General features: G+C 41.9%; 1 long non-coding RNA gene across 1 annotated transcript in view; it reads left to right on the forward strand.

Moving 5' to 3' along the window:
* LOC118008171 overlaps positions 1–27,625 on the forward strand; it is a 49,820-nt gene that overhangs the window by 19,070 nt on the left and 3,125 nt on the right. The window contains exon 3 of the long non-coding RNA XR_004678602.1: positions 9,767–9,813. This is a non-coding gene — a long non-coding RNA (uncharacterized LOC118008171). The remainder of the gene's footprint in view (positions 1–9,766; positions 9,814–27,625) is intronic.

Raw genomic sequence — 27,625 nt, forward strand, 5'->3', positions numbered from 1 at the left:
CAGTCAGTGACCATCTTTGTTCACAATTCAGAGAGTCAACTGAAAGAAAGGCCCACTCCATTTTCTCATAAAGGGAGAATGTGGCCTTTTCTTGTTAACAGGTCTTACTTGTGGCCTATCACTCATTGTTTGAGATGACAATAAAGGACCAGTGTTTAAAAAAACTTAAACTAGGTTTAAAAAAAAATCATGAAACTAAAATATGCATATACTTTAAAAACATATAAAAGCATATAAAATGACAAATTCTCACCCTTTGATTCCATCCCTCATCCCACTCAACCTCAAAAGTAAGGAGTTTAACTATTTCTTAAATATTATTACAAGTATTTTCAACACAAATACAGTGTGTGTGTGTGTGTGTGTGTGTGCATATAAATATGGGATCATCATAATATTGTTCTACACCTTGCCTTTTTTTTTTCACTTAGTGATATGTCTGGGAACCTATATAGACCTATCTTAATTTTTTTCTTGGCTGCATAATATTCCACTGTAGGGATGTGCCATAATTTATTCAATGAGTCCCTACCTAATAGATATTCATTTCCACCACCACCCCAAATGTTTTACCTACTAGAAACAGTACTACAATGGACACATCTATACATACATCTTTGCATATTTCGGTGAGTTTATCTTAAAGACAAATTCCTAGCAGTGGAATTGCTAGGCCAAAAGATACGTGCACTTAAAATCTTTAAAGCCTCTTTTTATTATGAAATAAATCACAAATACAGGAAACCAAACCAGTTACAGAGCTTAATGGATTGTTATAAGACAAGTACCCTTTTAACTATCACCCAGATCAAGAAACAGACTGTCACCCACATCAGGAGCCCTCCAAATGGTCTGTGATCACAACTGCCTCCCTCTCTGAAACTAATTGTGGTACTGACTTCTGTAGAAATCACTTTCTTCTATTTTTTTTATGGCTTTACTACCCAAGTGGCATCCATAAACATGATACTTTAATTTTGCCTATTTAAAAAAAAATCCTGATATGTCTTCTATACCTCTTTAAATTTACAGTTTTCCCCTCCAAACTTTTCTTTTCCATACAATTTCTCTATTGAATAACTCAGCATTTGATCAGTGGAGTTTCCTACAGTCTGGATGTTGCCAACTATGTACTCTTGATGTAGTTCAGCATGTTCCCCTGTCCTCCAATTTCCTGCAAACTGATGGCTGGATTTGGAGGCTTGATGAGACTCAGGTTTGATTCCTTTGGCAAGATAATGAGTGGCACATCAGGAGCTACATAATGGCTAGTTGTCTCTCTGTGACTTTAGCAATTACTGATGTTCAGTGCTTAGATCCATTCATTTATTGTGGGCTGCAGAATATTCTAATTATGTTATTTCTTTTTCACTTATTACTTAGAATATTTATGGAAGACATTTCCTCTCTTCTATTATTTGCTTGAACCCAGTGGTATAATTCAGATAGGAAAAGCAAAGTAAATGCTTAGCTCTTTCCCTTTACTTACCAGTTTCCAAGATAATGAATGTTCTCTACCATTATCCTACAAAGGTGACTTTTTATTTTAGTTATCATGAATTCATGTGTTCATACATGTATTCAGTTTGTCTTATGGGTTTCAAGTCATTGCAATCATTATCTTTACTGCAGCTCAATTTGTTCCATCTTTGGCCAGTGAGAGCCTCTTCCATCTGTACTTGAATCCTTTTAACATGGCCCTAGTGGTCTTTGATAGCTTCCTCGCTGTCTGATATGACAAGATACTCTAGCCTCATTCTGTATGGCTATTGCTCCAGACTTGGAATCTGCCATTTCTCCAACAAGCCCTAGTTTTTTGTTTTTGTTTTTTAAAGCATGAAATGGTATTTCAAAACCACAGTCTAGGCACAAATTGTATTCGTCATTACTGTATTGGTCCCAGTTTCTAAGATTTTTCAGTGGACAGAGCTAGGAAATAGCTGTATGGGTTTTTGTTTAAGATTTATTTATTTATTTCAGAGTGGGGAGAAGGGCAGAGGGAGAGAGAATCTCCAGCAGAGTTCCCGGTGAGTGCAGAGCCCAACGAGGGGCTTGATCCCACAACCCTGAGATCATGACCCGAGCGGAAATTGTCAGACACTCAACCTACTAAGCCACCTACGTGCCCCAACAGCTGTATGTTTTTAAAGATAAAATACTTCATGAGCTTATTTAGGTACTTCCAATTTGAATTTAGTACCATAGGTTTTTACAAACATAAGAGGCTTAGAACAATAGTACTAGTCCTACCACCACCAATATGATCACCAGAAGTTACATTAAAAAAAAAAGTCAGTCTTCTTTTTATTTATTTATTTTAAGTAAACTCTACTCACAATGTGGAGCTTGAACTCAGGACCCTAAGATCAAGAGCTGCATGCTCCATGGACTGAGCCAGTCGGGAGCCCCCAAATTACATTTTTTCATTTGCTCTTTGCTTTTGCCTCTATTGTATATCTACATGGTCAGAGTATATAGCCATTGCATACAATACTCACTCCCATTTACCCCTCACTTAATCTTGATCTTCAAGTAGCTATGTATTTAACACTTACCACTACTCTTGGAACTGCTATGTCTCCAGTCAGTCTGGGGCTTGTTTACTAGTAGATACACAGGAAGTGTTCACAGGAACAATATCTCCTGAGTTCTTACATGGCCATAACACTTTGTGTCCTTTGTACCTGAAAGTCAGTTTTTCTAGATATAAAATCATCGTTTCACATTTAATTATGAATCTTAAAATACATTACTCCATTTCTTTGGACATAAGTATTGCCGAACCAGCTGATGTTAACCTAATTTTCTTTCCTTTGTAAGTCATTGTCTTTGAAAAGCTATATGCCCAAAGAGCTTTTTCTCTTTAAAATTCAGTAACTGTTAGAATATGTCTTGGTTCATCATTCTGAATTAATATGCTCAGGTACATGGTATACTTTTTTTATGTGTAGTTCTATATATTTTTTTCTTTTTTAATTTCAAGAAAGTTTCTTGAATATTTCAAAAGAAATATTTGTTCTTTGGGTCTCTTCTCCAGGGACTCCCATTATTGTATGTTGGGTCTTTTTTGTCTACTGTCAATATTGGTCACTTTCTCTTGAACCTTTTTCTTTTTTTCTTCATTTCATATAGATTTTAGAGATTTTTCCCCTCATTTTTACCTTATATTCATTTTAAGGTATTATTTGTTATATTTATTGGCTATTGTGTTTCTTGTAATTTCATTTTTACTTCTTTTTTTTAATTTCAAGTTTTTATTTAAATTTTAGTTAGCATATAGTGTAATATTAGTTTCCAGAGTAGAATTTAGTGATTCATCCCTTACATATAATACCCAGGCTCATCATAAGTGCCCTCCTTAATGCCCACCACCCATCTAGCCCATCCCCCACCCACCTCCCCTCTAGCAACCCTCAGTTTGTTCTTTGTAGTTAAGAGTCTCTTATGGTTTGCCTCCCTCTTTTTTTCCCCTTTCCCCTATGTTCATCTGTTTTGTTTCTTAAATTCCACATATAAATGACATCATGTGGTATTTGCCTTTTTCTGACTGACTTATTTTGCTAAGCATTATATATTCTAGCTCCATCCATGTCATTGCAAATGGCAAGATTTCATTCTTTTTGATGGCTGAGTAATATTCCATTGTATATATATACACCAGTTCTTTATCTATTCATCAGTCGATGGACATTTGGGTTCTTTCCATATTTGGTCATTGTTGATAATGCTGCTATAAACATTGGGGTACATGTGCCCCTTCCAGTCACTATCGTATCCTTTGGATAAATACCTAGTAGTGCAATTGCTGTGTTGTAAGGTAGTTCTATTTTTAACTTTTTGAGGAGCCTCCATACTGTTTTCCACAGTGGCTGCACCAGTTTGCATTCCCACCAACAGTGTAAGAGAGTTCCCTTTCTCTGCATCCTTACCAACATCTCTTGTTTCTTGTGTTGTTAATTTTAGCCATTCTGACAGGTGTGAGGTGGTATCTCATTGTAGTTTTGATTTGTATTTCCCTGATGATGAGTGATGTTGAACATCTTTTCATGTATGTTAGCCATCTATATGTCTTCTTTGGAAAAATATCTATTCATGTCTTCTGCCCATTTCTTAACTGGATTATTTGTTTTTTGGGGTGTTGAGTTTGGTAAGTTCTTTATAGATTCTGGATACTACCCCTTTATCAGATATGTCATTTGCAAATATCTTCTCCCATTTCGTAGGTTGCCTTTTCATTTTGTTGACTGTGTCCTTCACTGTGCTTTTTATCTTGATTAAGTCCCAATAGTTCATTTTTGCTTTTGTTTCCCTTGCCTCCGGAGATGTGTCTAGTAAAAAGTTGTTCTGGCCACTGTCAAAGAAGTTACTGCCTGTGCTCTCTTCTAGGATTTTTATGGTTTCCCGTCTCACATTTAGGTCTTTCATCCATTTTGAATTTATTTTTGTGTATGGTGTAAGAAAGTCATCCAGTTTCATTCTTCTGCATGTTGCTGTCCATTTTTCCCAACACCATTTGTTAAAGAGACTGTCTTTTTTTCATTGGATATTCTTTCCTGCTTTGTCAAAGATTAGTTGACCATATAGTTGTGGATCCATTTCTGGATTTTCTTTTCTGTTCTATTCATCTATTTGTCTGTTTTTGTGCCAGTACCATCCTCTCTTGATGACTACGGCTTTGTAATAATACTTGAAGTCCAGAATTGTGATACTACCAGCTTTGCTTTTCTTTTTCAAGACTGCTTTTGGCTATTTGGGGTCTTTTGTGGTTCCACACAAATTTTAGGATTGTTTGTTTTAGTTCTGTGAAAAATGCTGGTGCTATTTGATAGGGGTTGAATTAAATGTGTGGATTGCTTTGGGTAGTATAGACATTTTAACAATATTTTTCTTCCAATCCATGAGCATGGAATGTTTTTCCATTTCTTTGTGTCCTCTTCAATTTCTTTCATCAGTGTTTTATAATTTTCAGAGTATAGATCTTTTACCTCTTCGGTTAAGTTTATTCCTAGGTATCTTATGGCTTTTGGTGCAATTGTAAATGGGATTGAGGAATTGATCTCATTTTTACTTCTGAAATAAATTTTTCTTTTATTTCTAATTCTCTTCTGAGTTCTGTATTCTCCTTTCTGATTTTTTCCTAATTTTGATTTGTTATCCTTTCATGTATAACTTTCCTAATCTCTTTCACTTCATTTTGAAATAGTAGGTTACTGTTCTGATCCTGTTTAAAGACTTGCCTTTCTGAAGTGATTTCATTGTCTGTAGGAATATCATTCTGCCCCTTCATTTCTTTTTTCTAACAATGTTTGTATGAAATTTGAAGTTCATCCTTTTATGTTATTCATTTCTATGTAAAATCAGATTTCCTGAACTTTTAGAAAGAGGCATGGTTTTGTTAAAGGCATGACTGAGAAGTTAGGAAAACTGACTTCATGGACGTCCCTGTTGTTTTTGTGAAGTGTTCAAAAACAAGGTGGCTGGCTGTGTTCTTCTCCCCATTTTTATCTGAAATTTCTCTTCCTTTGTCTCTCTTGTCCTAGTACAACTCAATTTTGGTTCTACTCCCCCAATTTCCTCCTCAGTGCGGGCCCTCTTGGAAAAATGCCCTGGCTGGTCAGTCTAAAGAGCTCATAGGGTTGACACAACTTCAACCCCTTCAGTCCTTCTTACTGCGGGCTCCATGCAATCAACCATTATGAACCACAAAATTCTAGATTTAGCTGTTTTTATCATGTTAACCCACTGTACTTTCCAGGGAATACCTGTTGGCTATTCTTGAGCTTCCCTGCTCTCAGAGCTTCTTGATACACTGTGCCTTCCCTTTGCTTCTTCTTACATAGGTGCTGATAATTTGTAGGTCTTGTGGCTATCCCCGTCTGCTTATGTTTTGAAGTTTATGGGGATACTTTGTCACCTAGCTTTCCTATAAATATTTTCAAGGGGTTTTGGTTTTGCTGTCTAGTTATTCTGTTTGTGAAGGGACCTGGGGAGATTCAAAGCTATGCTGCTACCTCTTTCATCTTCCCCCAATTCTCTCCCCACTTTAAAATTTGGTAGGTATTACCAAACTATTTGAAGGATGATGCATGTTCTGTGGACATTTGCTTTAAATTAATAAGCTTCCGGGGCTCCTGGGTGGCTCAGTCAGTTGAGCATCTTCCTTTTGCTCAGATCATGATCCCAGGATCCTGGGATCGAGCCCCATGTCGGGCTCCCTGCTCAGTGGGGAGCCTGCTTCTCCCTCTCCTTCCCTCCCTCCCCCTGCTTGTGCTCTCTCATTCTCTCTCTCTCAAATAAATAAATAAATAAATATTTTTAAAAATTAATAAGTTTCCTATTTCTAAACAACAAAAGGAAAACAGTGAACATTCTGGGAGGCTGTATATCCTAAGCATTTTCATTCTGAACCATAGATCTGTGAATAGGTGTCAAAGAGCTTTGTAAATAAGAGCTGGTGGGATCTGAAATTCTGTACAAGATTTACAGAACTGTATGGACTGCTCTGAGATGATCAGTGCCCCTGCAGGGCCTGCTGCCTTTCAGAGGCCCAGTCGGGAAGACGGTGCATATGCCATAGCATCCTTGGAGCAGAAAATGAAGATCTTTGCAGGGTCAAGCTTGAATGTAAATGTGTTGGAGGAATTCATTTGGGCTTCTCTCAAGCCACAGGTCACATGTCCGTGTTTTTTCAGTCTCTTCAAAAATTAAGTCAGCTGGGAAGGACAGTTGGTTTTTATTATATTCTTCTATTCCAACAGTCTTCTCATTAACAACAGGCAGCTTCTGACAGGGACTTTTAGTTATGTTTTAAAAAAACTAGCTTTTTTGGACCTCATACTTAGTTTATGTCTATACTGTAGAAATAAGTCCAAACCCTCTAAAATTAGCAACTGGCATGGTACTGTCTAGTCAGCTAGTGCAGATATTTAAGGTAGAAAAAGAAAACATTCTGTATTTGACTTATCTTTCCAGACTGATGTGTGGATGAGTTCCTAGCCATTGACTAATTCCATATTTTAGGATATGAGACTTGGCAATCCTCATCCTTGTGCTTGAATCAACATTTGTCCCTGTGAATTTTGTGTTCACTCCCAATTCAGTGAAATATGAGACCACCTGCTTAGTGGCCTGATCATGTAAGCGCAAAGATCCCGCCTACATCTTCATGCAGCCCAACTGGCACTGAACGTGTCTTTAGAAAACTCAAGATGAAAACCCAGTAGAGGCTTTCTCTGGGGAGTCTCAAGGCCAGTGATGGTTCTCTAAACTGGACCAAAAGTATTTAGAGTTGACAACAGTTGAGTGAAAGATTGAAGGAACAGTGGAGCCCCTGTGCTACAGATTTTCATCTGCTTTTTTATTAAAGCTTTTCCTGAGTGCATGGGTACAATGCTGCCTTTTTTGAAGATCCACTGAAGAAACACTTAAAAGCATCAGTTTCTAGAACTAATTAATTTTTTTAAGTATGCTGCTGTCATATTCATATTCATTCTACAGAATTCTAGACCACAGGCTATCTAGGTGGTCCCAAAGGGAATATTACCTCCTAAAAACTTGAAACCTATATACTCTATCCATTTCTCATCAGTCCACCACATGATTTCCATTCATCCATCAAAAACATTCACAGAGTTAACTAAACTTCCACCAGACATCTGCATTAAGAAGTATAACCTGCAAGATAGTGCAATATTTCTCATGTAGTTATTAGAGTAAAGCCTCATCAATTATTTATCATCCATTTCCTACATGCACGGCGCCAAGCTAAATCATATCCAATGTTGTAGAGTCTAGTTTTAAAGCAGTTATTTACCTAAATGCAACTTTCACAATTGACATTTTTGAAGTATGAAATGTCCAAAGCTATATTTTTAAGTTCCATGCACAGAAGACACTGTTAATTGCTAAAATTTATTTGGCTTGTGAGACCCATTTTCTCCTCACTGTACTGGCTACACATTAGCCAGAGAATGAGAAGACTTTTCTTTTTGTTGTGTTTTTAACATGTATGCTGTGAAAAAAAGATGAGAAAGAACCACTACAGCACAGAAGGGAAAATGGAGTTTAGTGAGGGAGTAGAAATATGTTAAAGAAAATATGGAAATGCATGGGGAATAAGGAGAGGGTTTGTTGTTTGGTATTTTGCAGGAGGACAGGAGGGATATATTGGTTTTTGTTTTGTCTTGTTTGTTTGCTTTGAGCACATAGATGAGTGCTTAAGTGTAGATAGAAAACCAAAATCAGAGAAGAGAATGCAGCAGCAAGACAATGAGTTTTAAAGGAATGTTCTATACAGGTGTTTGCTACAGTAGGGCTGTTTTGTTTATTTGTTTTTGCAGTAAGGAAGTTCAGACAGCGAGGCAATGTCTGGATAGGAAACATGGATTGATGACAAATGGTTGTATGAGATACTGGCTTGTTTATTATTAATTATGTAGGCATCAACCTGGATATATATAGAATCACAGTAGCCTACACCTCACCCGCTTATTGCCCACTCTTGGAAACCATACACATCAATAGAAACATGAAGAACCAGGAAAGTTCCAGAAGGGCCTCAGAAATGACTTGAGGACTAGCGACCTACTGCTGGGGTAAAGCGCTTTGAAAAGAAGACTGAACGGGAACATGATTAAATTTTATGAAAATATGAAGTTCATATACTGTGTAATCAGGAATGACTCATCAGATTATCCAACACTAAAACTAAAGGGGGAGAAGGAGCCCTTGAACTTTGAAAGATGTAATTTTAGAACATGTAAGAGGAAATTGTACTTTACTCTTTGAGTTATAAATTGGTCATACCAATAAGTGATACAGACATGAACAAAATAAATGCAATAGGAATTTAGGTAACTGCATGGAGAAAGAACTCATTGTGAGTTCTTTAAAGGGAGCTAGAGCTATTTAATATATGTCTATAATTTTATAAAGATGATGTCCTGAAGATCAGGGTTTTTTTTAAAGATTTTATTTATTTATTTGACAGAGAGAGAGAGAGAGAACAAGTAGGCAGAGAGGCAGGCAGAGGGAGAGGGAGAAGCAGACTCTCCGCTGAGCAGGGAGCCCGATGAGGGGCTCGATCCCAGGGCCCTGGGATCATGACCTGAGCCGAAGGCAGCTGCTTAACCAACTGAGCCACCCAGGCAACCCCTGAAGATCAGTTTTATCTTTTCACAAAAACATCTCTTGGCTTGTCTATCAGAGTAGTCTTCTGAATGAATGATACAAGGCCTTACCAACAGGGACATCCAGTACCTAGCACAGTGCCTGGTAGGAAGTAGGCTGTTGGTCTTTGCTTGATTTGTTGAATCTCTTTTGTACTTCAAAGATGTATGGCCTTCAGAAAACTGATGTTGTTTATCTAATATCCTAATATTTAATTTGGATGTGGAAGTCATTTGAGCAATGCAGATAATTGTCACTAATAAATAAACAAGTGGTATGAATTGCTATTAACAATGGGATGTTAATGCATAGGATGAAAGACTGGGTTCCATTGTGGTTTCTGCTACTACCCAAGGAGTGGTCCATTCATTCCCCCCAGATAAGTAAAATGACACAGATAAACAAGACTAGACTGAGGCAGACAGCTGCCTTAATGGGCCAATCTGGTATTGCTTCAAACCCAGCTTCTTTAAATATGTGTTTCATATTTACTGAAAGACAGCCTGACAACCACAGGTGAAAGAGGATAGGATCAGTCTCTTTTCTATTGGCTTGAATAATTTAGTTCTGACCCAAACCTGTACCCTGTGCTCCACAGAAGAAGAGCTTCGCTGTTAACTCCACCCCAATCCTCTTTGATGGCAGGTGAGTGAACTTCTGTTGTTCCTTGAGCAGCCCCCTAGGGAGCCTCAGCAGTGTCTTGGAAATCTCCCACCCCAAGCAGCTTCCTGAGATGTTCTGAGTAAGCATAATTGTTTCTATTTTATTACATTTTGGCATTCAGATTGAGTTTACATGTCATTTACAGAATGATGCCCAGAGTTCTACTCTTAATTCAACTCTTCAGATAAAATAAGAGTGAGAAACATTGTCTAGTAAATTTAAGATTTTGCTTAAATTATTTACAGTAGTCATAGATGGTTACTAGATTGGCATCCCATGAGGATAGAGATTTTGTGTTATTTCTGTACCCACGTCATCCAGCGCAGCATGGGCAAACAGAGGGTGCTTAGTCAATGCTGATGGAGAAGCACGCAGATGACAGAAAGATGACAATGCTGGGTCACCCTCTCACCCTCTGCTTCGTGTGGTCCATGGAGGCACCTTAATGACCACCATACTTCATTCTCACATTGACTCAAGGTGAGAATCAGTTCAAGTTTATGAAAGGAGGGGGCATCTTTGGGAGAGAGCTACTCATTTCATGCTAGAAATAGCACAGGAAGTTCAGTTTTTCAAGCCCAACCACTTAAACTATTCTGTTCTTTCTGAGCAGCACAGTATGCTTTGTGTTAGATTGAGTTGTATGAATAGCTGGTTTTCAACCATTTTTGACCTGCAGAAAAGCTCATCACGGTGGAAACCATGTTGCTTTCAGCATGACATGGTAGAAAGAACATGAGGACCAGATTCTGGAGTTCTGAATTCAAGTCCCAATACTGTGAAACCTTGAAGAAACCATTTAATGTCCCCATGTCTCACTTACTCATTCAGTAAATACTGAGCTATTATACGCAAGACACTGTGGGGAACATAGTTTCTGCCACCTCTGGGCCCACAGTTTACTTGGGGAGATAAAATTCACTTGCAAAAAATTATAATCCAAAGCAGTATATGACAGCCTCAAAGTTGCTTTTTTTAAATTAACGGCATCGCCAGCAAGAGCAATTATTTCCTGCTGTAATAATCAGAAGGACAATATAGAACAGAGGACAGCTGAGCTTGGACTGAAAGGATCATTAAGTTTCACTGAACACAGAATTGGAGGAGAGCCGTTCAAGCAAGTGACACGGCAGGAGCAAAGGTGCCGAGGCAGAAAGCGCGACGCTGTTTTGGGGTGGCTGGACAGATGGTTTGTGTGGGTGGGCTGTGGGAGAGAAGACTAAAAACCTGTTTCTTCCATGGCATGTGCTAGGAACTTTTTCATTTTAGTTGCTACACTGAATAAATAAATTAAGGAAGGTTGGTAGAAAGAACCCCAGAAGGAAAGGCAGGAAACCAGACATCAGCTTTGTCACCAATTTTCTGGAGTCCTTCAAACGAATCACTATGGGGCTGTGTTGTCCTCAGGTGTCTAATGGAGGTAATTGGGCTTGTCCCTACATGGTCCTAAGCGTTACCAGGGTGAAATGAACAATCAGAAAGAAAATTTCCCCTAACATGAATTGTTACGGATTAAAGTAAATTTAGATATTCCTGGTTACAGCAAATGTGTATACTTTCTTCCTAGAGTACTTTTCAGGGTAATCTCATGTCTTATTTACAAGTGAAAGAAACTGTATGAGTGGGGGAGGGGAAGCTCAGACTGTGATCATTTGGGTCAGCTAGCAATACATTCAACAAAGTCTCCTGGACAGAGGCAGTGTGGAGATAGCTGCTTGGTGTCACACGAAGAGACCCATTGTGGCACCTGAAGAGAAGCCAGGGGAGCAAACCTCCTGGAAGTAGGAGACTGGATGGAAGAATTCATTGAGCCCAGGAATATCATCAGATTGCAAAAGCCTCCTGGTGTCCTTCAAATTCTACACCATGACCTTGCTCCAGCAGCTCATGACCCGTGCACAGGTTGCTGATGCAGAACAGGAAGAAGTGCTCTTTGCCAGTGACTCACCTGGAGCCAATCTGCTTTGGCAGCCAGCCACCAGGCCAGGATGGGTGTGCCTCCACCACAGCTTCTTGGATGAGTCTTGCTGCTTTCAGCCAGCTTTCCTCAGCTCTGAGGTTCCAGGATGGACTCTCTACCAGGTCGGAGTCTAAGAACAGCCACCCATTTCTCAAATGGGATTTGGTTTAACAGATTCTTTACTGACTCAAATCAGGTCAAGATGACCATGGAGACATCCCCTATGCAGATCCCAGGGAGTGTGGCTTCTCTTGATGTTTACACTCTGGGGATATGAGAAGGTTACTGGCGGACAGACCCATCCATGTGGCCCTGCCACCAAAGCCACAGAGGAGCGGCTGTCTTCTGGGAGTTTTCCTTGGCGCCCTTGACCAGAGTCACTGCCATCTGTCAGGTCAGTGACCAGATGAGCTCATTTCCCCCAGTGCGGTGAGTTATCCTAGAAAATCTAGGCCAAGCCCCTATGAAGCAGAGCCTCAAGGCCTCCAGTTTTCATCACAGGCATCTTCTTCCTAAGCAAACACTGGAGCGGACACCTCAGGTAGCACCCACGGGCAGTTCCAGGAAAGGAAGTGAGGACTGGGTGGCCATGAGTTTGGGGCTGGGCTGAGATGCACTGCACCTATATATTCTGTTCCCTAGGCAAGCTAATTTGGGGCCAGTATCAGGTGTCTCTAATTGGGAGAATCCTGGGCTCCCTCATTCAACTTGGGCCATGCCACATAGGAGTCCCAGAGGAGAGGTACAAACATAGTGGGAAAGGACCTAAGTGTGCAGAAGAGCAGTGTCACCAATCACCATGTATGGACAAGATGAGGACAACTAACATCGCTCCATGTAGAGAATTAGAGCAACATTTGTCTGAATCCTTTTTTTTTAAGATTTTATTTGTTTATTTGAGAGAGTGAGAGAGAGAGAGAAAACATGAGCAGGGGGAGGGGCAGAGGGAGCAGCAAGGACCCTGATGAGGGGCTCGATCCTGGGACTCCAGGATCATGACCTGAGCCAGAAGCAGGCACTCAGCCAACTGAGCCACCCAGGTGCCCCTTGCCTGCATCCTTTGAGAAAGTCTCTCTTCAAATTCAAGTGAGCAAGAAACATTCATTCTGGGGAAGTTCTCCACCATGTAAGTCTCCTGGTCTGGGAAATGATACCAAAAACACCTCCATTTAAATCTGGACGTAAAAATGCCTGTCATTTTTTGTGTGCCTACTACTTATATCAATATTATTTTGGAAGGATTGGCTGGTACATGTGACATGTCTGCACTACCATGAGGTGGATAAGTGTCAGAAAAGTATTGTTTATGGCATTTAAGAGTCTGTCAGTGTCCTAGTGCTGTAAATGAAGACAAAAGTTAGACCTGAGTTACAACTCCAAGAAGACAAGCACAGAGCCCGATGGCGAGCTATGAACAGGACTGGCATTTCACAGCAGAGCTGCCATGAGCGAGATCAACCTTAACTAATTACACCTTGGCATACAGCAGGGAGTTGCTTGGCAGCCCAGAAAAGCCCTGTCAAGACAGGAGAGGGTCTGAGCCTCAAGGTTTTCGATTTGCATGCTGAGCCATCCAGGCGGACCAGGGTCAAATGAGGTCTCTGAATCATGGGGTTAACCATACTCTCGCCTGAGTCTTGAGGACCTGGTACGAGTGAGCCATTAGGAACATGTGGAGGTGTGTTGCTACAAGTCTGCAGCATATAGATTTATGTTTCTGATTATTCATGGCTTATTTTTATATAATGACATATATTTACAATAGACATTTATGTACCAAATGTCATTATTTTCTCCCAACTTGGACTAGGCTAAAAATTTTAGGAAACCTGTCTTTACCATCACATGTAGTTCGCAGAGTTGGGACATATATGTAGAAGATGTTTCCACTCCTCAAACAAGGTGGCTTTGGGAGATTCATTGGATGTGTAAGATTTTCATTCTCTGATACCTACCTTCTGGAAATGTGTCCAAAATAGTTTCACGAGAGCACAGTTCCAAAAGCAGCAGGATGGACATTGGAGTGGTTGGGGATCTGTACCTGGGCTTCCTCTGTGTGTGACTATTGCACTGGAAAGGGTTTGATTTCTTTTCTCTTTAAATTTTTTTTTATTTGAGTACAGTTGAAGGGTATTCTCTTTGAGCAACTTTTCTCAAGAAGTAGAATAACCCCAACCTGTTCTGCTCACTCCTTCACTGTGTCCCCTCAATATTTATGGACTCCTTTCCCTTGGAATTGTTTGCTGCATGTTGCTTTGTGATCATTCTTGTCTAGTAAGCCAGAAGCTCCCCAGCCCTGGGACCTGCTACCTCATTAGCCAGGATTTCTCCAGAGCAGGGCCTGGTTCTCTCCCATCCAGTCTTGTGTACTCATGGGGCAGAAGCATGCGCCTCATCTTCTGTCTCCTCCCCAGGGCCGTTGCATTGGCCCTTGACCTTAGGTTGCTGTCCAACCACATGGCTGCAACAGGACCATGGGCAAATAGGCCTCCTCTTCACAGTAAAACATGCAATCATGGCTGCAGCTGATTCAGAGACCACGGAGTTTGGGAATTACTGGGAATTCTCAGGTGGCTGGTGGAGGTCTGCTCCTTCTCTCCATTCTCATGTGCTCTCTCTTTTCCTTTCCTTCCTTTCTCTTTGTCTCATGCTAATTTTCTGTACCCTAGTCTGAAAGCCTTGTACGTGCAAGAAAATTTTCTGCATCTGCCTGTACGTTTTGCACAAGCTAAAATAAAAAACAAACCCAAAAGGTGAAATATACTGCAAAGCCCTGGCATTGCCCTTGAGTCTTTGCAGTTGGTGGTGTCATTGCTCATGAGCTGGTGAAGCTGCGAAGTGGAGTGGGGGTGGTGGTTAGATGCCATTAGAGAGTTTTGGAACCCCTTCTCTGAGCTTCACCATATCATCCAAATTATTTGGATCCATTTTGGGGCAACTGCTTGGCCTGAAATTGTCTTCCAAGTTCTTTCTTTCTTTCTTTCTTTCTTTCTTTCTTTCTTTCTTTCTTTCTTTCTTTCTTTCTTTCTTTCTTTCTTTCTTTCTTTCTTTCTTTCTTTCTTTCTTTCTTTTTTTCGTGAATTGGCTGCATTTAGCAGAGTAGAGTTAGTGTTTTTAATGGCCTGAAAAATGATATCCAGATGCTCCACACAAAGCAGGGGCCCTTCCCTCTAATTGTGAGCCTGCCACAGTGATCCTGAGCCTGGTCCCTCCCAGCTGGACAGTTGCCCTGAGCTCCCAGGGGGTCTACCTTGGGAGACTGCTCGGGAGCTCCAACTGGCCCCAAACCCAAGGAAGGAAGGCAAACCATCTGGAATGCATCGTCCAGATCGGCTCCACACTGCCCAGGCACTCTGACAGCTTTTTGGGACTGCTCGAGGCTTGGATTTAATCCATCAGGCTCTCCAGTCTGAGGCCTCCAGACCTCTCTGTCTCCTTCCAGAATTTGGATCCCACAGAGGCACCATTAGGCCTGCTAGCCACTTCCAAGTTTGGCTTACTCAGGAAAAGGACCAAGGCGTGCTCTGAGAGACACTTTGCAGCAGCTCTTGGACTGGTTTCAGCAAGAGCCTTTCCCTTTCCACCCCTTCTATTCCCACTGCCATATCCTGACCATCCACTCCAGCCCTGATGATTGACGCTTATTTGGAGAGGAGAAAGAAAATTTGTCCATTCCAGGATGCTTTGGGGAGCCTTTAAAAAGGACAACCTGGCTTTCCATAGCATCTCTTCCCCATGCAAAGGCTGCTTGAGAGAAATAAAGGGATAAACTCTATAGGGGAGGGAGTGGTTAGAAAGAGGTTTAGAACTATTCTCAAACCAAATTGTAGGAAAAGGACTGAGGGTTTAAAATATTTTTTCTCTGAAACCATAAACCCCTACAAGCTATCAATGCATTTATTGCCAATTATTTTTTTCCTAGAGCAATAAATATTTTGTTAGAATACAAGACTAAACTGTTCCTTTATAAAGGCTAAACATCCTTCTTACCATTTTTTCCTCTACTTCTGATTTATTTCTTCATAGACAAGAAGAAGATAATTCCCCCCAAATCCCTGACCATGGAGGCACAGATTCCAAGTTAATTGGATCCAAATTTAGCAGAATCTAGTATGTCTCGAATCAGGCTAGTTCGCCCAAGTGGTTAGAGTGTAGCAGCAGTGAATCCCAGAGTAACCCAGAACCCCCACCCAAGAGTAGCCTCTGAAGCCTCTAGTATGTTTGGCAACGGGCTATGTTTCATGTTCCTGCCTGAGTCGTCCACCTGGCAGTTGTTTCTGTGTCGAGTACTCATCCCTGCTTCTTCCAGCCCCACTTTTAGTCTCTGCTCACCCCTCTGGTGTTGGCCACCTGGAACCCCACAGATTACACCCTGGAATCAAGATGGAGTGCTGCCAGCGACACAGGAGTCTCAGCAGAAGTGAGTGGAGAAGGCCACGCTTCTAGATATCGTCCCACTCTCTCCCCAGGGTCACCTTCACAAAGGCTGCATAGGTGTATCAACATTTGGAGCAAGGAGGAGTTCTTACTGACCCACAGCAGACAAATTAGAGTCGAGTAGCAGAAGTCCTCTGGCTATTCCACATAAGGAACCTCTAACTGGCTACTCTCCCCTAGGTTCCAGCGTTCTGCAGTGTCACTCAATCTACGCCAGCCTTCTCCAGCATCTTCTCTTGTATTCGCTCCCTCTCCTCAAGTATCTACCAATTCTTTATGCAGAATAATTTAGCCAACTCTTGTCTTCTTCCAGGCAATGCCTTTGGAGCATCACTTCTGAATGAAAAGAGGCCTCAAGGTACCACGGTGGATGGGTCACTATATCCCTTCCCCATGCTGAGGGTAAACCATGAAGCACTTGCTCTCTTTAGGCCGCCTTGGTGCTGGGTCTCACAGGGCAGATGAAGAAATGTGGCTTGGGCGAGATAGGGCTGGGGAACTAATTCAGTGCTGAAGCTGGCCCTGGCAATGCCAGTGATAGGTAGATAAGCATCCCAAGGCCATTAAAATCTCAGCTTTGATTTCATACCAACTCAAGCCTAGGATTTCCAATCTGGCAGACGGGCATAGCCTCAGGGAACTGAAGAGGCAGTCAGTGCTCAGAAAACCTCTGGAGGGGCAGATACGATGTAGGAGTTTTGAAGAATCTCCAGCGACCAGGTTTGGGTATAGGCCAACACTCCAGCCCAGGAAGGGGATCAATGGAAGCATAGTTCTCCACCCTTGGATGGTTAGTCAGAGTGGAGCTCCAGCCTCAGAAGGGGACTTAGGTGCTAGGCAAGATATAGGGGGTTACATATTGGATACCACAGTCAAAGCTCTGGTGAACATGGAGGATATAGGCAGAGCTATAACTCAGAGCCAATATGCATGACCAGTGGTTGCCACAGAGGCCTCAGATCTGTGGCATATTGACCAGCAAAGATACAAGGGGAGTAAAATAAGCACTAGGGTTATAGGAGTGGGCACCTGGCCTTGGGAACAGAACCTAATCCTAAATCCCACTGGATGGTAGGGTGAGTGGGCTGGGCTGGGCTATTTATGTACTGAGCCAGCAGGGCCAGTGAGGTTGGGCTGGGGGAAGGTAGAGGAAGAGGGAAGCAACGAGGAGACTGGTCATCTTCAGCCTTAATAAAGGAGAACATGTTTATTATTAGAACAGCACCTCCCTGACACTCTGGCCATGTACCAGCCTAAAGAGGTGGGGAAAGCACCGGATTAGGAGTCAGGAGTCTGTTCTAGTCTGGTTCTAGTCAATAGCCAGTTGTGGGCCCTTGGACATTTATTTTCTTTATCTGTTGGGCTTCAACTTCCTCATCTGTGACATTAGGAGATGGGGTTAAATCAGCGATTCTCAGAGTCTAGTCCTCTGACTAGCAGCATCAGCATCACTTTGTAGCTTATAAGAAATGCAAATTCTCAGGCCCCACCCCAGAACTAATGAGTCAGAAACTCTGCCAAGGGAACCTAGCAATCTGAGCTTTTAGCAAGCCTCCAGATGATTCTGATGTATAACAAAGTTTGAGACGCACTAGGCTAAAAAATTTCTAAGTCCCTGCATGCTCATATGCCTTTGGAACTGTTAGGACAGATGAAATAAATGTCTCTGTCTCTGTCTCTCTCTCTCTCCTCTCCCCCGCCTCTCTCTCTCACACACACACTACAAGCCACATATAACTTGGCCAGTGAAATACCAGTCTTCTGATGTGGTAGTTAAAAGCTCTGTGAGCAGGTCTGCACTCCATGTTCCAGAAACCCAGCCCACATCCTCTTTCTCATTAGCCTGTCACTAAAATCAGAGCCTGCCTCTACAATGGATACATTATAGTTCTAGTCAGCAGGTGGCAAATTGTACAATAAATTCTTGTCTCCTCTACCTCCTGCCCAATTAGCTGGAGATAAGATAGGAAGATTTACTCTTTTCCACAAGCAAGGTCACAACCTGAAGTCGAAATAGAAGCCAGTTTACATCCTGGCCCTCCTGAGGCTGCTATAGCGGATTGGCTAGGAGGCAGGTGGATCTGCCTGGTAGCAGGGATTTAATAGGCAAAACTGTGCAGGGAGGAGAACCAAAAGGGAAGAATAGCTGTGCTAAGCCTGTTGCCTTCTAGTTTAAAAAAAAAAATTATAGATCTATTTATAACCTGTCTTGCTCCACAAAGGATTTGCGGCACTGCCTTCTTGTTGGAAAACCCTTGATGCCAATACTTGGCATTTGATACCATGGAGTTTTCTGAGCTGACGCAAAGGGCGAAGTCTTGTTCACACAGCCTCTGTGGAGGGTATAATGGCTACTCTAAGCAGTGTGTTCTAGAATACCCTCTTCCTGCTCATCCCCTTCCTTCCATCTGCTTCCACAGAGAAAATGTGGTCACCATGGTCCTATTCCTTTTTGTTTTTATACTGCATAACCTGACTCCTGGCTTTACATTTTCCCAGTTCACTCCAGTAAACAAGATCCACTAGGAAATGTTCAAAAGATCAGTTTGAGGAGTGGTTGTCAAAGGTCTGTACACACAGGGAACTCTTCAGCTTCCCTTAGGGGTCTGTTCCTTGTGGGTTTGTGCCAACTGAGGAATCATTGGTTAGCTACTGACCTGGAATTGATTTGGGCCAGGGGAGGGGGCAGGATTTAAATCAACTAATACCCAGTAAATGCCTAGAAGAGAGCCAGGCCCATGGTAAATACTCGATAAGTGTTACTTAAAAAACCAACCAACCAACCAACCGACCAACCAACCCAGTAATGGACTCAGATTTGTACTGGAACCATCTAGATTCTCTTTGGGAGAAAATGGGCCAGGGCCATGGTTTCAACTAGGTTTATTTCTTTGTGGCACTAATTGATCCCTGTGATTCTGAGTCCCCAGTTCTGGCCTCTTTTTCCACTTTTCCTTATCTCCTTAGCCTGGAACAGTACTCAACACCTGAGTCACTCCTAGTTTTTCATAATAAATAATTCCAGTTCCTTAATAAACCCCTTCAAAGGAGATTTACAAGAGAGATTTAGTACCTATACAATGTCCCTGGCCACTGGACTGATAAAAACAAGTAGGGACAGGGGTGCCTGGGTGACTCAGTCAGTTAAGCATCTGCCTTCAGCTCAGGTCATGATCTCAGGGTCCTGGGATCCAACCCCACGTCAGTCTACCAACTCAGCGGGGAGCCTGCTTCTCCCTATCCCTCTGTCCCTTCCCCCTGCTCATGCTCTCTCTCTTGAATAAAAAAATCTTAAAAAAAAAAAAAAAACACTAAGTAGGGACTGCCTCACATCATTTTTTGACATTGGTGAGCTTCCCCATACCAGGTAGTCTTACTTGGGGCACTGGAGGCCTTGGCCCCTGGACTTCAGGTATGGTCAGGTCACTGGTACCACCTTGCATTGTTTAGATCCTGCTCTACCTCCAGTGGCCCTCAGTATTCTGCATGTAGATGGTTCTCCCCGCTTCTTCCATTTATCTATGACACTGCCTACTAGGGTTCTTTCTGGAACTTGACAAACCATTTATAAATTTTTATAGGGAAGAGACAAGAGCAAAGAATAAAGACATTTCTTTTCTTTTTTTTTTTAAGGATTTTATTTATTTGACACAGAGAGAGTGAGCACAAGTAGGCAGAGTGGTAGACAGAGGGAGAGGGAGAAGCAGGCTCCCCACTGAGCAGAGAGCCGACGTGGGGCTCGATCCCAGGACCCTGCGATCATGACCTGAGCTGAAGGCAGATGCCCAACTGACTAAGCCACCCAGGTGCCCCAGATAAAACATTTCTAAAAAAGAAAAGATACCCTACCAGATATCAAGACTTATTATTAAGCAATAGAAATTAGAACTGTTATTGGTGCAAGGATATAAAAATATACCAGTAGGATAGAAGAAAGAAGCTAGAAACAGACCCACATGCATATACAAATATGAAAGAGAAGATACGACAGATAGGCAAGGGTGATGGTGGTCCATTCCATAAATGGTACTGAAAAATTGGTGTCCATTAATATGGAAAAAAAAAGAAAGAAAATAGACCCTTACTACAAACAAAGATGAATTTTGTAAGATTATTTATTTATTTGAGAGAAAGAGAGAGTGAGCATGGGGGGGAGGGGCAGAAGGAGAGGAAGAAGCAGACTCCCCGCTGAGCAGGGAGCCTGATGCCACCTTTCCCAGGACCCGGGGATCATGACTGGAGCCAAAGGTGGACGCTTAACCGACTGAGTCACCAAGGTGCCCCAAAGGTGAATTTCTGATATAATAAAAATTTAAATGTAAAAGGCACAATTTTAAAAATCTTTTAGAAGAAACTATGGAGTAAGTTTATGAACTCAGAGTAAGAAAGAGTATCTCCAATAAGCCACAATAGGCAGAAACCATAAAGGAAATTTTAATGCAAATTTCTACATTAAAAATTTTAAACTTCTGCTCATTAGAATTCACCTTAACAAGAGTGAAAAGGCAAGCCACCGTCTGGGGAAAAATATTTGCAACATATGTTAACTGGCAGAGGATTACGGTCTAGAATATATGAAGGACACAAATGGATCAAGAAGAAAGAGAAACACCCTAATAGTATAAGAGACAAAAGACATAAACAGGCATTCACAAATGGACAATGAACAAGTGAAAAATGCTCAACCTTTGATTTACAAAATGCAAATCAAATCTACCTGATTCATATCCGCCAGGTAGGCAAAAGTTAAAAAGTCCAACAATAACAAATACTGGGAAGAATGTGGAATAACCTGAACTCCTATCTTATCAGTGTGAGTATAAATTGGTCCTAGTATAGGAAAACAATTTGGCATCTCGTTGTAAGGGGCAAGGTAAGCACACCTGAAAACCCAGCAATTCTACACCCGAGTATATACTCTAGAGTCAGTCAGTTTCCCTCTCTCTTTCTTCTCTCTCTCTCCCTTTCTCTCTCCTCTCTCTCCCTATAGCTGTATCATATCCACATTTATGTCTCTATACCTGGAGACATTATACAAGAGTGTTTCATGCCACATATTCAGAATAACCCACCCAAATATCCACCAACACTAAATGAACATGTAAGTTTCATTATGTTCATTCAGCGAACGACTATACAGCAGTGAAAATGAACAATAGCTACACACATGAGAATGGATGGATCAGTCAGTGCCTGGCAGAAGCCCCACCCGCCCCTCCAGGATGTCCTCCCTTTGGCCCCAGCACAGTGTCTCCCTAGTCCTTTACACACAGAAGCTTTCATCAATTTCAGTTGGGACTATTATTGATCAATTCCTTGAAAAAAATTAGAACAGATAAGACAATGAAATACTCCAGCCTTAAACATCTTATTTTAACTTAAAACATACAAATATGGGTTCATTTGCCAGTCTTTTGATGAGAAAGTTAGACTTTTCATTTGGGCATGAGTTCCTCATCATCTTTCTTGCATTGTTCCAGTTTTCCAAGCTGGAGCAAGAATGCAGTCCCTTGAGTAGCCCAAGGTCACAAGGCTTGCAACAGACCTGGTACCAGAATGACTTTGTGTTTCTCAGCACAGTGCTGAGCGGAAGAGTGGCCTATAAATTCAGTTGAATTGCACGGAGCTACTTGGAAGGGTGCCCGACAAGGGTTGGGATGGGGACAAAGAGGATAAGCTGTAAGATGCAGGCAGGTGCCAAAGAAAACTTGACTTAAATTATCACACTGCCTCTCGTGGTCATCCCCAGATCAAGTACTGGGCACAGCTACGTGCACATACACAAAGCTTCACACAGCGTCTGTCTCTTTTACCTGACGGCTCACTCTGGGACTTAATGCTCCTTTGGTGTGTGTGTTGGGGGAGTGGATTGGGGAGGCTGGGAAGGGGAGGAGGATACGGATGGTGAGGAGCAAACTTTGGCTTCCCTCCTGAGCTCAGCTTCCCCGGCATCCCTGGGCCCTTCTCTGTCCAGTCTGTGCTCGGAGGTCAGAATCAAGTTTACAGATATTTAAAAGTCTGCACTTGACCCTGGAATACTGGCGCAAGCTCCAGAGAAATTAGAGTTCACAAGTACAGTTTCCTAGGGCTGTTAATGCTTTGTGTGAGAGCTTAGCAAGTGCCAAGGAGACAGTCAATATACATGTGTATGTGTGTGTACATGCATGCGTATGTGTGTGTTTGTGTGTGCCCTTGCACGTGATCTTTCCCCAACCTAGGCCAGGCAAGTACAGATTGCACGGGGAGTCAGGAAGTACCCTTCCAGTTCATGGCTCCTAGAATTTCAAGGTGCACATGCTGCTGTAGATTTTATTGTTTCTCATAAATATTATCTTGTTTCCCCGCACATAGGCTATGCTCTCCCAGGCTTTGCAGGGGAGGCCATGCAAGTCCGGCCTGTTTGTTTTGGCTGGGTCTGCTGAGGGATAAAGCAGGGCCAGTAGTGACCCTTCCCTGGCCCTTCCCAGGGTGCTGGCAGCCAGCTGTGGGGGAACACGCAGCTGCACGGGGGGTGGGGGGGGGAGATGGCCGGGTCCAGGCACAGCGGCTACAGCGGCTGGAGCAGGATGTGGGGGGAGTGGTGAAGTAGAAACCCTTTAGCACTGGGTTTTCTCATCCTCCTGCCCACTCAGAGATCCTGGTTTTGGAGAGCTGGAGCATGGCTGTGCAACTGCTGCCTGGCAGGAAAAAAGAGGGAAATTCCTGAAGTACTCCTGATTAGTACTCCATGAGTATTAATCATTTATTTCCTGTTAGTATAATTTAGGTTCTTGAGAGATTTGGGCTGGGCAGGAGGAAGATGTTCTTTGAGAACAAGGGTATTTAAAGTCTGGGTCAGAAGCTCAGATCCCTCTAGAACAGCCTCCCGATTTTATAGATGTTCAAACTATAGCCCAGAGAGGTTTGCCGACTTGCCACAGGTCACACAGCTCATTTGATGGTACATATCACGAAGACTTTTTTTTTTAAGTTTTTATTTTAATTCCAGTTAATTAACTTACAGTGTTATATTAGTTTCAGGTGTACAATACAGTAATTCAACACTTCCATAATCACCCTGTGCTCATTACGACAAGTGCCCTGCTTAATCCCTATCACCTACTTAACCCCTCCCCCCCAACTCCCATCCCCTCTGAGAACCATTAGTTTGTTCTCTATGATTAAGAGTCTGTTTCTTGCTTTCTCTCTCTCTCTCTTATTTTTTTCCCTTTGTTTTGTTTCTTAAATTCCACATATGAGTGCAAGCTTATAGTATTTGTCTTTCTCTGACTGACTTATTTCTCTAAACATTAAACTCTCTAGCTCCATCCATGTTATTTCAAATGGCAGAATTTCATTCTTTTTTATGGCTGAATAATATTCCATTATATATATCTCACATCTTCTTTATCCATTCATCAATCGATGGGCACTTGGGCTGCTTCCAGGTATTCGATATTGTAGATAATGCTGCTGTAGACATCAGGGTGCATGTATCCCTTTGAATTAGTGTTTTTGTATTCTTTGGGTAAATACCTAGTAGTGCAATTGCTGGATCATAAGGTAGTTCTATTTTTAACTTTTTGAGGAGCCTCCATACTGTTCTCCACAGTGGCTGCACCAGTTTGCATTCCCACCAACAAGGCAAGAGGGTCCCTTTTTCTCCGCATCCTCTCCAACACTTATTGTTTCTTGTGTTAGCCATTCTCACAGGTGTGAGGTTATCTTATTGTGGTTTTGATTTGCATTTCCCTGATGATAAGTGATGTTGAGCATCTTTTCATGTTCTTTTGGCCATCTGAATGTCTTCTTTGGAAAAATGTCTATTCATGGCTTCTGCCCTTTTCTTAACTGGATCATTTGTTTTTTGGGTGTTGAGTTTGATAAGTTCTTTGTAGATTTTGGATAACCCTTTATCAGATATGTCATTTGCGGATATTTTCTCCCAATCTGTAGGTTGCCTTTTCATTTTGTTGAGTGTTTCCTTCACTGTGCAAAAGCTTTTTATTTTGATGAAGTCCCAGTAGTTCATTTTTGCTTTTGTTTCCCTTGCCTCAGGAGACACATCTAGAAAGAAGTTGCTACAGTTTATGTCAAAGAAGTTACTGCCTGTGCTCTCTTCTAGGATTTTTATGGTTTCCTGTCTCACATTTAGGTCTTTATTCCATTTTGAATTTATTTTGGTGTAAGAAAGTCATCCAGTTTCATTCTTCTGCATGTAGCTGTCCAGTTTTCCCAACACCATTTGTTGAAGAGACTGTCTTTTTCCCACTGGATATTTTTTCCTGCCTTGTTGAAGATTAACTGACCATATAATTGTGGGTTTATTTATGGATTTTCTATTCTGTTCTATTGATCTATGTGTTTATTTTTATGCCAGTACATACTGTCTTGATGACTACAGCTTTGTAATACCACTTGAAGCCTAGAATTGTGATGCCTCCAGCTTTGCTTTTCTTTTTCAAGATTGCTTTAGCTTTTTAGGGTCTTTTGTGGTTCCATACAAGTTTTAAGATTGTTCGTTCTAGTTCTGTGAAAAATGCTGGTGGTATTTTGATAGGGGTTGAATTAAATGTGTGGATTGCTTTGGGTAGTATAGACATTTTAACAATATTTTTCTTCCAATCCATGAGCATGGAATGCCTTTTTATTTCTTTGTGTTGTCTTCAATTTCTTTAATCAGTGTTGGATAGTTTTGGTTAGGTTTTTTCCTCGGTATCCTTTTATTTTTGGTGCAATGGTAAATGGGATTATTTTCTTAATTTCTCTTTCTGCTGCTTCATTATTGGTATATAGAAACAACAGATTTCTGTATATTAATTTTGTATCCTGTGACTTCTTTTTTTTTTAAGATTTGTTTATTTGAGAGAGAGAGAGTGTGTGTGTGTGTGTGTGTATGGGGAGGGGCAGAGGGAGAGAATCTTCAAGCAGATTCCCCGCTGAGTGAGGAGCTGGATGCAGGGCCTGATTTCAAGAGCATGCAATCATGACCTGAGCCAAAACCAAGAGTTGGCCACTTAACCAACTGAGCCACGCAGGTGCCCCTATATCCTGTGACTTTACTGAATTCATTTATCAGTTTTAGTTTTTTGGTGGTCTTTCGGGTTTTCTACATAGAGTAGAATTTTGTCTGCAAATACTGAAAGTCTTACTTCTTCCTTACTGATATAGATTCCTTTTATTTCTTTTTTTTTTTTTTAAAGATTTTATTTATGGGGCGCCTGGGTGGCTCAGTCGTTAAGCATCTGCCTTCGGCTCAGGTCATGATCCCAGGGTCCTGGGATCGAGTCCCACATCGGGCTCCCCGCTCTGTGGGAAGCCTGCTTCTCCCTCTCCCGCTCCCCCTGCTTGTGTTCCCGCTCTCGCTATGTCTCTCTCTGTTAAATAAATAAATAAAATCTTAAAAAAAAAAAGATTTTACTATTGGCCTGTAGTTCTCATTTTTAGTGGAGTCTTTATCTGGCTTTGGTATCAGGGTAATGCTGGCCTCAGAGAATGAATTTGGAAATTTTCCTTTTCTCTTTTTTGGAATAGTTTAAGAAGAGTAAGTATTAATTTTTCTTTAAATATTTGATAGAATTTACCTGTAAATCCTTCTGGTCCTGGACTTTTGTTTGTTGGGAGTTTTTTGATTACTGACTCAATTTCTTTGCTGGTTATTGGTCTGTAAAAATTTTCTACTTCTCCCTGTTTAAGTTTTGGGTAGTTTATATGTCTCTGGGAATTAATCCATTTCTTCCAGGTTGTCCAATTTGTTGGCATATAGATTTTCATAATATTCTCTTATGATTGTTTGTAGAAGTCTTTTTTTTTTAAAGGACTGAATCATTCAGAAAATTTTCACACTAAATGAAAAGCAAATTAGCAACTGACTTCTCTGTTTACTAGCTCTGGTACTTTATGCAAGTTATTTTCCTTCCATGTCCTCTATAAAATGGGATAAATAACACCTTTCAAGACCATTGAAAGGATGAATAAGTTGACATGTGTTTGGAATCGATATCAAGCTCTCTCAGGGCTCAGTAAATGCTAGTTCCCTTTTCCTTCCTTCAGTATTCATTTTTTTTTCCTTCCTGCCATTTAAAATCTGTGTAAGCAAAAATAAAATAAATCCACACCTTATTTCATGGACAGGCTTAGCTCAAATCCATATGGTAAGGCAATGTCAACAAAAATGTCCCAGGCAGCCCAGATACGTCAGTGGCATTGTGAATGGCATCCTGGGAAGGACCTGAGAGCAGAGGCTGAGGTGGGGCCGGGAAGTGGGGAGGGGAGTGAATTTACTGAGGGGAAAGGCCTCCAGATGGAAGGTCAGAAGAGACTCTCTTCCCAGTTAAAAGAAGAAATGTGCTAAAGGAGGGGAGGCGTCTGGGAGATGACAGTGACCACAAGAGAAGAGTAAGATGCTCTTCTCTCGAGAGGACTGGAATGCCATCTGTGGGCGTTGGATTAAGTAAGAAGGCCAGTGACGACTGAACAGCCCACAGATCCCAGGAGGGCAGCAAGCAGGGCCAGTCAGTGCTCCAGGGCAGGAATGGGAGTGTCAGAAAGGTGGGGGCTGCCTAGGGATGAAGTCCAAGGAGAGACACCTCCCCCACCCCCTGCAGCACCGTAAGCTGAGGAAGGACATGTCCAGCCCAGGCAGTGTTTGGAGGCAATGGCAGAGAGGGGCTTGCCAGCTTCATATACCAGCCACCAAATTAGGGATTCTAAAAACTGTTTTATGTTCATTACACTTCTTCTTACAGCTCCTGTGCCAGAGATGCTTGGCAATGGGGAGCAGACTACTTGATTTGCGTAATAGATATTTTCACATACAGCATACATAAAAAACAAAAACAAAAGTGTCATAAAATTTTAATCTGGTCTTTTTGTAGCAGCAGTGGGAAGCACAGAGTTTTCATCATCATGCTATCTCCTGTAGGATCTATGGAACAAAACAGAACATTCGCGGAAAAAGAACGTGTTACTGTTAAGCAAAATTGGACCGGGGGACCAATGAATGCAGACTCAAATGCACCTAGTGGGTGGCCCACCCCTCAAGCCCCACTGGAGCCCAATTCCAGTCTTGGAAGCTTTCCTAGCAGAAAGCTAGGTGGTGACTTTAGCGAAGTCTCCCCAGGCCACATCAGTTTGTGGAAGAGGATGCCATCGCCTTCGACCAGCAGGATCGCTAGATGCTCCTTTCCTCCCACAGATCAGCCCTGGGTAGTCTCCCTATTGTTGTGCGCCTCTCCGCCATGGGGTGGCTCCACTCTGCAGCTTCCTACCCAGGACCCAAGACCCCAGAAGCCAGAGTTGAAATGCTAGGCACCAAGGTTGCACAGCCATCACCCAAATCCCCCCCCACACTGACAAGGGGCCCCGAGGTACCAGCCCAGGGCAGGGGTTAGCTTCCACCCAAAGGCGAGAGACGGA

This window comes from Mirounga leonina, unplaced genomic scaffold, assembly GCF_011800145.1.
Source record: "Mirounga leonina isolate KUSES-001 unplaced genomic scaffold, KU_Mleo_1.0 Mir_125, whole genome shotgun sequence".
In the NCBI taxonomy this organism is placed as follows: Eukaryota; Metazoa; Chordata; class Mammalia; order Carnivora; family Phocidae; genus Mirounga; species Mirounga leonina.